The sequence below is a fragment of the Melospiza melodia genome, chromosome 20 (assembly GCF_035770615.1).
Source record: "Melospiza melodia melodia isolate bMelMel2 chromosome 20, bMelMel2.pri, whole genome shotgun sequence".
Lineage (NCBI taxonomy): Eukaryota > Metazoa > Chordata > Aves > Passeriformes > Passerellidae > Melospiza > Melospiza melodia.
In genome coordinates this window covers 6,104,666-6,118,081 of record NC_086213.1, presented here as the reverse complement: position 1 = coordinate 6,118,081, position 13,416 = coordinate 6,104,666, and positions in this window count along the sequence as shown.

Sequence of the window (13,416 nt, the reverse complement as noted above, 5' to 3'; positions counted from 1 at the left end):
TCATGGCAGATGCTGTTGATACATGTGTTTCCTCTGTAATAAGCTCAGTCCTTGGCTGACAATAAAATAGTAATTGTCCTTGGCCAACATCTTGAAAGCTGAAGGTGAAAACAGAGTGGTGGGAATCACATGGCCTTATGATTCATGTCCAAGCATTGAATTCCCTCACAACAACATAATTTCTTTTTTAAACCTTGTCCTAATTACCACAGCTCACATTGATACTCTAGGAACTGTTGTACGTAGAATTGGTCATAAATAATTTCATAATCTGGTTCTCCTTGGAAAATGTCATTTCTTGTTGGAAATGGTTGAGGAAATAAATGACAATGATTTGGTTCTTTTATGTCTTCTTCAGAGAAGAAGAACTTGACTGAGTCATAGCCATGGGTTTTATAGAGGAGTTCTTTTTCTTTTCCAATGATTTTTTTGTTTCTTTTTCTAGTCATGTTTAGTTGTGTGTTAGACTTTTCCAATGTATTTCAGTGAGTCCAGAAGGAAATTCTACAGGGAATATTGGGATTTTGAGGGCTCTCTTCCAAAGCAAAACACAATTAATGAAAGAATGAAGTTCTACCAAATGGAACTTCCATTCTTTCCCTCGTCCCAACAGTGCTGTTACACTCAGAGGCTGATCCATGCGTGGGTTACAAATATTCCAGCAGAAGGATTGCAGAGGGAGCTCCTCATTTCTCTGAGCAGAGTTTGCTTCTTCTTTACTCCTGACTGTCCAGGTTTTCTTTTTTATCCTTCTCAAAGCAGCAATTTCCCAAATACCAGAGCAGAGAGGAGTGTGTTGTCACCCTTGCACTCAGCAGTGTAATGAGTGGGATCCTGCTCTAACGGGCCCACAGGTCTGATTCACAAGGAAATTCCTGTGTCCCTGTATCCTTTTAATTATGGGGTTTCAAACCAAAATACAGAGACACATCAACTATTATATTGTCATTTAATCGGGAGTAAATCCAGTGTGAACCCTGAGTGCCTGGAGCTGGTCCAGCTGAGTGGCAGGAACAGGGTTGAGAGTCCTGCTAAACACCACAGGATTCCTGGGATTTGCAGGACATCTGTTCTGCTGCCCTTGCAGTCCCTTGGGCTGCTCTGGAGGAGCTCCTGGGTAACTGGTGATTTTATTAGGGCCTGGCACAAGAGAGGTAGGAGCTTGTCAGTGTGCTCCCAGCAGAAAAGCTGCTGTGAAAAAAAACCTTGCTGTGGGCTTTGAAGTCTGAATTGCAGCCAGTTCCAGCCGAGAGATGTGACAGTCACCTTTTGCTGTGAAGCTGCCATCTGAACAATGGCAGTGTTGTGTGGTTTGAAGGGACAGGGAGCAGGGGAAAGGAGAAGTGTCTGTTGGGGCTGGGATTAGGATCTGGGAGGGAGCAGCCCAGGCCCTCAGCCTTTCCTAAGCCTTCACCTCAATCCCCACAGTTGGACTTGTTTGGAGGGGACACATGTGCATCCCAAATTTTCTCCTTTGGCAAACTCAGTTTGGCTGGGCCATCTGGCCATGCTTCTGTTCCTTTGAAAGCTTTGCCTGATTAAAGAGTCCTGGGAGCTCAAGAAGGAAAGTCGCAGGAGGGGAACAGGAAGGGGGCTTGCTAAGAGTTGTGCTGTTCCCTAATTAAATAACAGTTTAAGGGGAGCTCACAGCTTGTAACAACCAGGGAGATTCTGCTGCTAATATTCACTGCAAAGCTGCTCTTCCCAGGGCCATGCTTCCCATCCCCAGATCCAGCTGTGGCGTGCATGTGCTGCACAGCTCTCCCAGAGCCTGTCACGGAGGGTGAGAGCTGGAATATATTCATCCAAATTACAACATCTCATCTTTTGTTTTCAATTTGTTGGGATAAACAGCTCCCCTGTTACTATTTATGATTTGCCACTCCTGTAAGAGCCCAGCTGAAGTCATTGCACTGAGTCTGAGCTGGTTTGGTCTGAGAAATGCTTGAGTTAAGAGCACAGTGAATGTGGAGAGGAGCAGAGGAGGAGAGAGGGGCTGGTACCTGTTGTGTCCCTTTCACAGCTGGGGAGCTGAAGCCTAGCAATGGAACAAGTTGCTGTCAGTCCAAAAGAGAGGTGATGGCAGGATCAAGACAGCAGCTCAGCTCTTCTCCATTCGAGGCAGAAACACCTTTTTTGACCAGTAGTTTTGATGACAAATTAAATACCCAGCCTGAGAAATGGCTGGTTTAAAGTTCAGTGATATTTATGGACCAAGTCCTGCATAAGCATATTGGAGGTGAGGGCTGCTCTTTTCCCACCCAGGAACCCCAGTGCATCTCAGACATCTCAGATTTACTATTTGTGAGGGTTTTGCTTGGACTTTACTTGGTCCCACCACTGCTCCATACTGCTCCAACGAGGTGAAATCCTGGCAGACTGTCTGAAGCACTGAAATCCCATGAGGACAAAACCATGGACAAAAAGGCATACCTAGGGAAGCCAAGCACAGATAAAGCTCCAACAGCATTAGAGGCTGCACCACATTCCAAGAGGCTGTCCATACCCATCTCCCAAGGGTTAGAACTGTGTCATTGCAATTCTTCATGAGATCTTTCTTACACAAGTTACAAACCTTGTAGGATCTCTGATTCCTTTGGTCCAGACTAGGAGCAGATGTTGGGAGAGGATCCAGGCCTGTGTGTTACACTTAGAAGAGGCCATATGTATAAATCCCCCTTCTTTCTGCAGCTGTAACAGTGTATGAATCTTATCAAAGAGAGATCCAGAGCACAGGGTAGAGTATAAACAGGGTAAAGGAGAGTCTTGGGAGATTTCTCCCCATTCAGAAAAGCTGAAAGAATTTTGTTTGGAAAGCCAGACTTAGAAGGAAAAGAACAGGGGTGAGGAAGGAGGAACCACTTTAAGTGTAAAAATGTCTGAAGGGAGTAGGGAAGTGTGAGGTTTCAAGGCCATGTGAGCAAGTGTCATGTGCAGGGAGAAGAGAGCCTGGATTTAGGCTAGAGATGAGCCAACAGGCAAGGAATTTGCTCCAGACAGAGTTCTTCCTAAACCCTGTGTGCTACTACAGCTAACAATCATGTCAATAGGGTTTAAAAGGTGCTTCAGAGGAATTGGGAAGCAAAGACAAATAAGGTGGATGGCTGAGGGAGGAATGGAAAGTCTAGTGGTTACTGAGTGAGGCTTGAGTGTGATGAGAATCCTGGCTGTGCTCCAGTACAAGATTTCCTATCACATTAATTATGTTGCAATGGGCTCCAGGGTTTTCTGTGATTCAGGCTTGGTGTATCAAAAATGTTACACAGACATCAGCAAGAGATAGTCTTGCTGTGTTGTCTCCCAGCCTTCCACAAAGATTCCCTCAAAGAAGAAGCCTGAGCTTCCTTGGTGCTGCTCCCTCTGTGCAAGTGGGCAGGAAGTGAGTGATCTACAGGGAACAAGGAATGATCAGTTCTGGATAATGTCATGTTCCTCTCAAAAATTAACTCCATCTCCTTCCCTTTCATTAAAATACATATACTCTTGGATGACATTTTTGTAACACTGGAAGGTGTTACTTGAAAAATGTTTCTTGCTTTGAAAATATGGAAATATGGTTACTTAAACCTACACAAACACACTGGGAATGTAGTGGTACTGTCACTCTTTGTTGTGGGCAGAACTCCTGGCAGGTATCTCATGAAATTGTTCAAACCAGGAAAACTGAGGTGAAGACTTTCTCTTTCCCCTCCAACTCTCTCTTTTTCCCTCCATCTGGATGCACTGGCTGGCAAATACCTATGAGACCATGGAAGGACAGAAAATCAGTGTGGGATAAGTGAGGTCTGGGAAAGAGAAGTCATGGCAGAGGCAGCTCCATGCCAAACAGCAGTGAAACAAAGGCAAAAGCCAGACAATATTGACAAACAGAAAAGGAATGAGTGAGGAGCTGCCCCAGCACGGTCTTGTAGTGAGGAAGGAGAACAAGAAGAGTGTGATGCTGAGTTTTCCAGTCATGACTGTGCCACAGTTGCCTTCTGTCACCTGGATTGAGGTAGATGAGGTAGAGTATCTCTAAATAATGCCTAAGTCACCTTGCTGGCTTCTGTAGAGGGAGGATGTGGGTGTAACAAGCACCCTTCCCTGGGAGAGGGTGCTCTGCAGTGTATGGGGCCAGGACTGCTTTAGACCTGGGATGTGAAGACTGTAAGGCCTGGCTTTTACTGAGACAGTTGGGGTAGGAATGAGGCTGGGTTTAAAATCTCTTTTATCACTAAACTCCAAAGGTTTAACCTTAGAAGGACAGAAGTCCTGGTCATAGTGACCACACCACTGTCATTCCCTTTTGTGCTAGAGGTGAAGACTAAAGCTTTGTGCTGGCCAAGGTTCCAGATGCTTTTTTCCTAACCACAAGTAAATAGAAGAGAGGAGAACTGGGTCCTTTCTGGAGTACTCACCTGTCCTTCCAGCCTGGTGGTGCATTGACTGGAAGACTTGGAGCATCCTCTACCTGTGCCTCCTCTCATGTGGCCAAAGCAGAGTTAAGCTCCTGTCCCTCTCTCCCCTCCATAAAAGTGCATTATGGGATTCTCTTTCCTGCCTCTCCCTCCTCTCTCCAGAGCTGTGTGTTTGAAATGATATCTATTTCTCTTTGTGACAGCACACCGTGACTGCTGCCTTGACATTGTGCCGAGCTGACATCCCAACCGGTCTGACACTGATGCCTTTGGGCAGAAATCAGAGCCGGTTTGCTCCACGGCTCCGTGCAGCCACGACGCCTGTAGCGCCAGCAGAGCCCCCAGTGCCCTGCTGGGGAAATGGAGCGAGCACGTGGGCCCCAATGAACCCCGGCCAGAGCGCAGGCGTTCTCTGCACCCGTCCTCCTGCCCGTTCTCAGCTCTAAGTGTTCACATTCACATGGCTTTATTTATTTTTATTTCCCCCCTCCCTTTTCTCTCCCTTTTTCCCTTGCCTGTGAGAGGGTTGGTTTCCTGTTTCTCTCCCCACTGCAGGGTCCTTGGGGAGCTGGGTTTCTGTGAGCTGGAAAAGGAGCGCACAAGCGTCTGATCAGCCCTTATTAGTGTTGGGAAAGATCTAATGGGTCCTGGCTTCTGGGACCATTACCTGTCATTTACTTTTATTAAGTCAGTGATGAGAAAGTTTAAAATTAAAGGCTTTGTAAATTGGATTCCAGTTCTAAAGAAAAGCACCGACCGGGAAATCGGAGCCTAAGCTTGCAGATGGACCACTGGGAACAACACCAGACAAGGGCATTTCTCTTCAGCTGCTTTGACAAAGGTCCTGTGCCAGGGTGTGGAGGGGACAAAGCCTCAGGGTGTCTGGAAACCTTCAGCTATATGAACCATGTAATCCCTCCTTTGCCAGGTTACTCAGGTTCAGACCTTCTGCTCAGGAGGAAGGGTGGTCTTCTGGTTGAGCCATTCTGGCTGAAATGATCCCAGGCAGGTCATGCCATCTCCCCATGGTTCATTTTCTGGTTTATAAGGAGAAGGACCTTGTGCTAGTATTTATTTTGCTTCTTACCTGTTGCCTGGTTTGGGCACTCAGCTCTTTGGGGCTGGTACTCTCCTTGACTCTTGTGCTTACAAGAGAAGCTCCAACTCCTTTGAGTGTTCCAGGCAAAATTAAAAACTTTTGTTAAGTCTGTAGCAGAAAGCAAGTAAAAGGGATGAACCCCTTAGTTAAGATAAACATCTAATTCCTAGGGGTTGTAGCATTGTTGTAGTCTCTGCTTTTGAGAACTTAATCTTTGAATTAACCACCCAAACACACTTGTGAGTGAAACACCCCAATTGCACTAAAGCAGTGCAGCCAATTATGGTGTGACAAGGGAAGCTCAAGGGCCAACCCCAACCAAGAGCTGCTGTCACTTCTGTTTTCTCAGCTGAATAAAACTCTCATGGTGACACTGCTCTGATGAGAAGCAGCATGAACTAGTGGTTATAAGTACAGTCTGGGACTCAGAATTCTTGGTTATTGTGTCTCAGTTTGTCTTTGACTGGAGTGACGTGGGAGAAGTCACCTGAGGTCAGGATTTTAAGTTGCCTTGTGCCCATCCTTGCATTGTTAAATACATAAGTTGTGCTTACACAGCTTTGCATGAAGATTGGAGGTCCACATGATGTCTGAGAGGTACACAGCTCCACCAAAGCACAGGGCTTAGCCAGTTAGTAGGGATCTGCAGAATTGTTTGTCTCCTGAAGGGAGAAGGAAACAGGGATTCCCTTTAAACTCATGGTTTCTTGGAAAAGTTCACCTCAGGTTCTCCCTGCATGGCTTGGCAGTTTTCATCTCCCTGTGTTTTGACTGTGTTGTTTATCATTATTGTTGTTCTTAGTGTTATTATTACATCATACTATATTTACTTTCAACAAAAATAAGATTTGTGAATATTTGGAAGGGATACCCTCTGCCCATCCCCTCTAGCACCCCTATAGCCAAGCTCCAGGTGCGAGTCCCCACTTTTAGGAAGATTCCCCTGTTTTTAAAGAATCAGGACTGAGAGCAGAGGCTCACTCTGTACAAATCCAAACCTTTCACCTTCTTTCCCCAGAGAGTTTCCAAACTACACCAGCAGGAGGTGAGAAAATATACCCAGAGGAAAGTGTGACAGGGAGGGATGGCTAAGGAGGGGCAGGGAGTAGACACTTGGACAACCCTGGACCCAGAATTCCTGCCAAGTGAGGCTAAGCATGTGTTAACTCCAGGCCTTCTTCCTGTCTGTCCACAGGCACAGCAGCTCCTTGACTTCAGCTAATTGCCAGGTTCCCTTGAAGGAGGAGTGATGCCTCTCCCAAGTTTCTCTGCTAGGGATGTGAGGAGCTGATCTCTGAGTTATTCAGTGGTTTCTTACATCATTCCTGCGTTCCCAGCTGTGCCACAAGGCTTTCAGAAGGTAATCTGGGGAGATTTTATCAAATGTAAAATGTTCCTAGACATTACTGGAGCCATGATGTAATGATCCAAGGTTTCTGTTCTTTAAATTCCACTGAAAAACCACAGGACCCAAAAAATTGTTGCAGGGGAACCGATGAATTTTAAGAAGGAGGCTGAGATCTTGTGCTGGACTGAGCCATTCTGGGGGCAGTGGTGGGAGAAAAGGTTTTTGTAGGTCCTGTTTTGCTGGCCTTGTAAGGTCTGGACTGAATCCCTGAGGTGGGCAGCAGCCTCTTCACAGCACCCACTCCCTGGTTTCTGCTGCCTAGTGGGAAGTGTTGCCAAAGGAGAAGGCAGCAGGACCAGGCTGTACCTCACTGCTCCTGATTTCACAGAATCACAGCTGGGTGGAATGTTGGGAGCTTTGTATTTGTTTTAATTGTGGCTGTTCCCATTTTTATGAAGACAATTCCAGCCCAAAATCTTGCTCAAGAAGACTAAACTCATGGTCCCCTCAAGTAACAGAGCTCTCTCAGGATCATCCATGCTGGGACTGATGACCTGGTTTACAGGATCTCCGTGCTCTGAAAGGCCTTAATGCCCTTTTCAGAGGGACAGTGATTCCTGAGTGACACAAAGTCTCCCTGGCACATTTATATCTGCCAGACCAGGATGAGACCATCCATGCTTTGATGCTTTGGATTTCAGTACCTGTTGAAATCCCCTGAACAAATGGGGCCATTAATTACGGGGTCTGGCTTTGATGAATGGTGCACAGGGGACAACATTTCATTTTGTCTGGGGGCAGTCAGCAGGATGGGGCGTTTTGGAGTGTTCAGTGATGCAGGAGAGGTCCTGGGTGTTGTCTGATCAAGGGCAAGTTGCTTCCTCTCTCAAGAGTGCTGTAAAGTCAGTGTCAAGTCACTGTGGCATCTGGGTTATGTCACCTGCTGAGGGGGCTACCCTTTATAGAGCAGAGTTGCTCAGACAAAAGCCAATTCAGCCCTTTACCTTAAAAGCTTTTAGAATTTCTCTAAGGGTTGCAAATGATTTTTTCCTAAATGACTTCTGACTGCCCCATCCCCAGGCCACTGAGCAGAGCAATGTGTTTGCAGCTCACATGAGACACATGAGATGGAGGAAGGCCATGGGGTGTTCTCAAGGAGAGCCCCAGGATCCTACCACATTGTTTTCCCTATATCCTTTTGAAACTCCCAAAACAAAAGTTGTTCATATGACAACATTGTAAAAAAGGCTTGTTCCTGAAGTGGTGGAAAAAATTTTTACAGCTTTGATTTAGTTTCTTATTTGTGAGGATTGTTATGTTTTGGTGCTCGGAGGTCATGTTCATGCCAAAAAAAATTAATTGATTTTGGAGGCACCTGAAAGTTTTGTTGTGTACAGACAACACACCACATGTCATTTCAGTCTGATTAATTGCAGCCATCTGAGAACATTTGTGGTGGGTTTTCACAAAGGGCTTCTGGACAGGATAAAGCAGTGCTAGAGGACTCTCCTTCTGGGACAAGAAGACTGCTGGGTGTTTGCTTTGTGAGATGATAGGGTTGGTGGAAAACAAGACCATTCAAAAGGGAAAGGAAAAAGAAGGAAAGTCAAAGACACTGCCATCAAAACTAAGGATAATGGGAGGAGAGTATTCACTTCTTTAAGGCTCACAAAATGAGAAGGAGCAAATGGGAGTGCGTGATGTTCCCTTGTGGTCAGGAGGAATCTCAGCAAAGACAGAAGGAGTGATTCCATTTAAGTGAGTTTGGTTTACACTGGAGATATTTACATGATTCACTCATCCATGTTCCAGCTTAGTGATTCACTTCAGGATAAACTGAATCATGCCTTGGGAATTTCTCATTGCTGACTATAAGGGTTTTCTGATGATACTGGACCAGGTGAAGAGATTTGTGCTGCATCCATCTACTTGGGTTGGAATTAGACACAGGAACATTCAGATTTGTGCCCATGGTTAAATGCTTGCATAGAGGGTGAAACTCCAGGTACCTGATACTCAGGTAACCCTGAAAACAAGGCATGGAGTGAAGAGGCAGAAGAAACCCCATTTCTTCTGCCTCTTCAAGTCCTGAAAACATACTGGTTCTTAAACTAAGAATTCTAATTCTTTTTTAAACTAAGAATAGAATTCTTTTTGTAAGACATTTTAGTTTAATTTAATTGATCTTTCCCAATGAAATTGCACAGAAAAGTTTTCTGAATAGCTCTTCCAAAGAGGCTTTGGAGTCAGGAGGACAGGCAGAACACTTCAGGAAATGAGTCTGGAACAAGAAAAAGGAAGTTGTGACCTGAGTGGCTGAACAGATTGCACAAGGCACTGCCAGGGAATCCAGTGGCCAAAGGCACAAATATGTTGAAGGTACATTTAGGAGGGTCACTGGAGGGTGGCTCCATGGATGGCTGTGCTGGCCACCTGATGGAGGAAGTCATTAAGCAAATTAATGTAATGGAAGCCAGGTAGAGCAGGGGAAGGTCAGTCCTGGGAAGACCTCAGTGTTGTGTTCTCCTTCACACATGGCTTTTGGTAGAGATTGGTATTGAGCTGCACTGATTTTGGTCCAATGGCATCTCTGATGCCTGTTCTAAGGAGTTTGCCTCTTGAGAGAGTTTTGGAAGGTGACACAGGGCTTGTCCAGGCTGCCCTTGAGCCCTGTGTGCACTCACTGTCCTGTGGGGCCCGTCTGGGATGTGGCTGTGCAGTACTCAGACATTGTTCCTATATCCATATAGGATTTTGGGGATCCTACCCTTTTCTTGTTTTCCATGGGGCACACCATGGCCCAAACCAGGCAATCCTCCTTGTTGTACTTCCCAAAAATACTGAGCAGGGCCTAAACTGCAGCACTGTGTTTTCCAAACAGACTGTGCAACCAAGAATGAGAGACAAGAGTGAGCTTCCCCCAGCCCCTTGTGTCATCTGGGCATGCTCGTGCCACATGTCACTACAAACAGTTGGGACATCTGGAACGGGTTCATGTGAGTCCATGGGGTTTGGATCCCTGTGCGTGGGAAATCCCTCATCCTCTGCTCATTCCCCTGACAGGCAGCTCCTGCCTCCGCATGACAACACAGACAGATCCTCTGCAGTTAATGGAGGAGGATGTTCTGATTGGGATCCAAAATTGTCCTCACAGTAACATCTTCTGATGTTTAGCCCTCCAGATGGGGCAGGATTTTACATCTAGCACAGAATTACTGTGTATAAACCACTGGAAACCACTTATTTTGTTAATTCAAGGCAAAACCTGCTCTCATCCTCCTTGGTTTTACACATGATTAAATCCATTGATCAGTTTCTCCCTCTGACACTGGAGTCTTCCCAGCTGAGAATCTATTTTACATCTTCGGGCTGAAAGACACTCAGCCCAGATGAGCACACACCTGCAATCCAGGCTGGGCAAGGGATTTAAGCACATCCTGGCTGAAACTGGGCCTAAGAATGGGTGAAACCTGGTGCTGAGGGGGGCATGGGAAGTGAAAAACACATAAAAAATAGGTAGGGCATAAACTTGGAGCCATTGTTTACTACATTTTTATCTGGTTATATGGCAGCTGTCTGACCTCCTCACCTAATTTGCAAATAATCTTGTCAGGACAAATTAGCCCATGCTAAGCCTGTGCTGTTGAGTCTAGATGGTTATCAGGACTTGCACTGGTGAGTTTTAAGGTAGTTCTGGTGTCCCTGCAGTGTAGTGGAGTCCCTGTGGCAGTGACTGCAGTGCAGAGAGACTTTTGTGTTAACCAGAATGAATATGCACAAACCCTCTTCTAACAGAAACCTGGAATTAATGGTTTTCTGAGCTGGTTTCTTTCAGGCCATTTTCGCTACAGAGATGAGTGTTGAAAATAAAGATTTAAACTCCATTTTAAAGTGCAGCTCTGAACACTGTGAATTGCTTAATTCATCTTAATAGAGGTGTTCACTCTGAACCCGAAAAGCTTTTAGTTGAGATTTAGCCTGTGGTTTGATATTACAAATTGCTTGGTGGTAACATTGGTTTAAGACACTGTTGTCTCCTGGCCTCTTGTTCCTGCTGCTCTGCTGGAACAGCCACTCCTGTGGTTGGGAACCAGGTGGGAGGAGCCATCCAGCTTGGAAAAGGGAAAAAAAAAAGGTTTCATGTGTTTGTTTTTTTGTTTGTTTGTTTGTTTAAAGCAGGAAAGTTCCTCTGTCTGGTTCAGTGCCTGGTCACAGCAAGTTTTCCTGGCACAAGTGAGTGGAAAGAGCACTTTGGCAAGGAGAGGAAATGAGCAGCGGAGGGTAAAAGGTGAGCAGCAATTACTGGTGCTGGGAATGCCCCAGTGTACTTTAATATCAGCCCGTGGTCTGCAGCTGAACTCAACATGTGAAAGATGTTCAAATACCTTTCAAACTGTCAAATTTTTGCTTTTAGGTGTCCTGGCAGGCACTTCCCATTTGTGTCCTTATCTCCCAGTCTCCAGCTGTCTTCAAAGGCTTCCCAGCTACTGTGTCCTGCAAGTTCAAAACCCTGCAGCCCTCTGGGACTGGAGATGTGTGAAGGAGCACAAGGATTGGAGTTGAATGACAGTGTAAGTATCAGTTGTCACTGCAAGGAATGTTTCCTTCATTTCCAGAAGGAGTTCATGGAGAAATAACCTGTTTTAATATAAGTGAAAGCTGCGTTTCCACGGTGACTTTCTCAAATTTAGAAGATCTTGTCCTTTAAATCCAGTTTGCCATGGGACATAAAGTTCATTTGCTATAGACCACATCAAACCAGCTGAGCCCAGAGAAGAATATGGTGAGGTGCCTGGAAAACAAAACAAAAAAAAATATCTGTAGGAAACAGAATTTTGTGGTACTAAAAAGTGGGAGATTATTCTTACTGGAAATCTGTCAACTCACTCCCAGAAATGGAGTTGTCTGATAAATAAATTCTCTACAAAGACTGAAGAAAACAAGCTAACCCAGAACAGTGGAATACCCAAATGAATTGGTTAAAGAAATATTCATTTTGTTTAATAAATTATGATAGTTTTGATAAAACTTCCCTTTGAAAATTTGAGCTGTACTTGACAGGAGAAAATTGGAACCTCCAAAGCCTGTGAAAAAATGTGTGTCTGCCTTCAATCCACATCCAGACCAAAATTCAAATAGTTCCCATCAGTATCTGGCATGCAAGTGGAAAGGGCATCTTAGCAGAGTTTCTTTGGTTATAAATAGTAATGTATATATATGTATTATAGTGCAGTGACACAGCTGGAAATCTCAGATCTCTCCCTTGATTAACACATCTCATTAGTGGGACTGCTGGGCCCTGAAGTGTAGAGTTTGCTCTGGAGCTCAGTGAGAAACTTGTGCTGGCAGTGGGAGCCCCAATTCCCTCTCCATCCTTTCCCTGCAATGCCCAGTGCTGTGAGAAAAAAATGGAGATGGAGAGAGGAATCTCAGATTTCTTCCCAGTGACACAGACAGAGGCAGCTCAGGGGAATCCTGCCCAGCAGAGGTTAATGTGACCCACATATAATTGTGTGAAAAGATGCCACTCTGCGCCTTTGTCAAAGAGGCTTCTCGTTACAGCCTGAGCTCCCCAGTCCCCAGCCCCTTCAGCAAAGCACAGTTTTCTTGCATTAAATCACCACTGCCCTCTTGCCAGCTGCTTAGAGTTTGCACATTATACAGAGGAGATATCTAATATATATTTATATATTTTTAAAATGTGACAGATTGTCTTGTAACATATGTGGTACTGCCTTGAAATGAGCTCCGTGCATGTGATGGCCGAGCCAGCGGCCCCTGTCTGTGTGTGTGTGTGTGGTTTGTGTTTTATTCCTTCTGCTGGAAATCTGAGAGCCTGGGACACTGGAGCTTTTCATGTTGCTTTTTCTCTGAAATATTCATGATGAGTTGACGACCTTGATTCTTTGATACCTGCCATTTATTTCTGTGCCACTGCTGATAACTGCTGCTAAGTACATATGTCGGTGCTATGGTTGAGTGAGTGGGATGATAAGGAGAGGGAGGGCATCTTTGGGATTCATGTGCTGGAATAAGATTACTTTGGAAACTCTGAGGGCATTTTAGGAGCCTGCCATGCCATCTTATTCACCCCACTTTGGTTTTTCTGACTAAAGCCTGTTTTCTTTGCTTTTCCTCCAGCTTTTCCTTCTGACTTAGAAATCTGCTAGGTCGCTGCTGCTTTTCTCAGAGATGATCCTTGGCTCACTGTCAAGTGAATTGCTAATGAATTAGTTACAATTCCATTTTTTAAAAAGAGATGTGAGTCTAGGGACATTCAAGGAATTCTTCCTCAGCCAGAAACAGATCCTCATTGAAATGGATTCCAGGAAGTTGAATTAGATGATCAGGGCATTTTGGTGCCCTTAAAGACAAGGAAAGATGAGGGTAGAGCAAAGGAAGATTAAGAAGAGTAGGCAAGCACCAGTATCACCTTGTAAGTGTGACATTTAAGCAGGCAAATCTCATTGACGTTTGTGGAACCATTCTTTGGAAGGAGTCTAACCTGCCAGTTGCAAGGTTTTGAGGTTGGGGAGTAAAATCAGTGACAGAAAGGGTTGCAGAATTGACAA